This window comes from Enhydra lutris, unplaced genomic scaffold (genome assembly GCF_002288905.1).
Source record: "Enhydra lutris kenyoni isolate GAN:26980312 unplaced genomic scaffold, ASM228890v2 scaffoldscaffold12, whole genome shotgun sequence".
NCBI lineage: Eukaryota > Metazoa > Chordata > Mammalia > Carnivora > Mustelidae > Enhydra > Enhydra lutris.
Genome location: NW_019154096.1, coordinates 15762807 through 15765255, shown reverse-complemented (window position 1 = coordinate 15765255; position 2449 = coordinate 15762807). Strand labels below are relative to the sequence as shown.

General features: G+C 38.6%; 1 pseudogene; it reads left to right on the top strand.

Moving 5' to 3' along the window:
* Window positions 1–1073: 1073 nt before the first annotated feature.
* LOC111144661 lies at window positions 1074–1777 on the top strand (annotated as a pseudogene).
* The last annotated feature ends 672 nt before the right edge of the window (window positions 1778–2449 follow it).

Genomic DNA, 2449 nt, shown 5'->3' with positions numbered 1-2449 from the left:
CAGGCAATACTTTTAGGAGCTTGATGTCAAGACAACCCCATTACAGTTTTAAGAAAAGACTTCCTGCTAAGAATCCTAATAACGTGTATGTGGATGGATCAATAAAAGTAGTCAGGAGAATGGGGATTTAGAAATTGTGTGGAGGAGCACCTGGGCAGCTTAGTTGGTTAAGTGTCCTACTCTTGATTTGGGCTCAGGTCCTGTTGTCTCAGTGGCAAGATGGAGCCTGGAGCCCCATATCTGGCTCTCCGCTAAGCATGGAGCCTGCTTAAGATCCTCTCTTGGGGTGCTTGGATGCCTCAGTCAGTTAAACATCTGCCCTCGGCTCAGGTCATGATCCCAGGGTCCTAAGATAGAATCCCGAATTGGGCTCCTGCTCAATAGGGAGTCAGCTTCTCCCTCTCCCTCCACCCACCCCACCCCACTCAGGCTCTCTGTCTGTCTCTCTCAAATAAATAAAATCTTAAAAAAAATAAAAAATAAAATATCCTCTCTCTCCCTCTGCAACAACCCCCACCAGTCCCTGCTTCCACAATCTCTCTCTCTTAAAAAAAAAAAAAAAAAAGAAAGAAAGAAAGAAAAAAGAAATTGTGTGTAAGGAGAAGTGTATGCCTATGTGCACAAAGGCAAGCCTGTGTGATTGTGTAAGATCAGAGAAAAAAGGAATGGTTCCATTTAGTGGAAGATTAAATCTTATTTTAGATCACATCTTTGTTTTCTGACATTCTCAACAGTAATTGCACTAATTGTGACTAGGCTGGTCCCCTCTGTGCTAACTTAGGCACATGAATTCCTTTCCCTGACTCTGGTAGCCCTGTGCAGAGCCAGAGTAATTTCCTCATTATTAGTCATTACTCAGTGACCAGGAAAAAATTAACAAGCTTCAAAGTACGTCTATTTTATATCCAGAAAAAATTTTAAGCCTTGTGATTTTATCAGAACAAATAAATATATAACCAAGTATATTAATGGCATTTCTTCTTTCCAATTCTAAAAACTTCTTTTAAAAACAAGGGAAGTAAGAGGAGCGTCGCGCTGGCCAAGCGGACAGGCACCTCAGAAAACATCTAAATATGGTGCCCTCTGGAAGAAAACATACAGGGAAATCTGGGAAGACATCAATGGAGGATCAGGTTGTAAGAGCCTATGACTTTGAGAAGGAAGATAAAAAAGATCTGAGTGGTTCAGAGGAGGATGTTACAGAAGGGAAGACTCCAGTAATTGAGAAGCATGGGAAGAAAAGGACTTCTGCAGCAGTGTTTGAAGATATGGGGGGGGTGAAGCACAAAATATGCTGGAAAGATTTGGAGCTGACATTAACAAGGCTCTTCTTGCCAAGAGAAAAAGACTAGAATTGTATACCAAAGCTTCTCTCAAAACTAGTAACCAGAAAATTGAACATGTTTGGAAAACCCAGCAAGAGCAAAGGCAGAAGCTTAACCAAGAATATTCTCAGCAATTTCTGACTTTGTTTAAGCAGTGGGATATAGATGTGCAGAAAGCTGAGGAACAAGAAGAAAAACTAGCTAACATGTTTCGACAGCTTTTTCAACAATCTAGAATTGTTCAGAGCCAGAGACTGAAAACAATTAGACAGTTATATGAGCAGTTCATAAAGAGTATGGAGGACTTGGAGAAGAATCACGATAGTCTACTTACTGGTGCACAAAATGAACTTAGAAAAGAAATGGCTATGTTGCAAAAAAAAATTACGATGGAAACTCAGCAACAAGAGATGGCAAGTGTTCGAAAGTCTCTTCAGTCCATGTTATTCTGATGACTCTTTGAAGGAAGAACTTGAGCCTAAGTAATATGATACAATTACAACATTAGCTAAGAGGCTTGTAATTCTTTTAGAGTGGTTTAAAAATTCTAGTTTAAAATACATCGTGTTAATTGTTAGCTTAAGTGCAAGACCCTTCCTTCTGTTAACCTTCAGATAAAGCTGAGCAGTTATGTGAGTTCAGACCTTTAATAGTAATAGTGAATTTTTCTCTTTAACACTTGTTAATTAACTTTTAGCAATAAAGATGATTTAATTTAAAAAAAACAAAAGCAAAAACAAAACCAAGGGAAGTAAGTAGTCTCATCTTTCATGGATTCCAGAGGTCCTGAGACCACAGCAAAATTTCCACCAGGGGCTCTGAAAGGTGGGGAAACAGGAAAAAATGTCCTGAGAGAGACTGTCAAATCTAGTCTTCTAGTCAAATCACCCAATTAAAACACACACACACACACACACCTACAGCTGCTGTAATTACAGTTTACATATTGAGAGCCATACCCCAGATTTCTTTATCTTGACCACTTTGTGAAGTGGAGGAATTAATTAGAAATTAATTAAATTGCAGGCAATTTTAATTAAGGGGTTAAAAAACAAGACATACTTAGAAATGTTACACAACTCTAATTAGGAGAGCAGTAAAAATCAACAAAGGAATCCAATAAA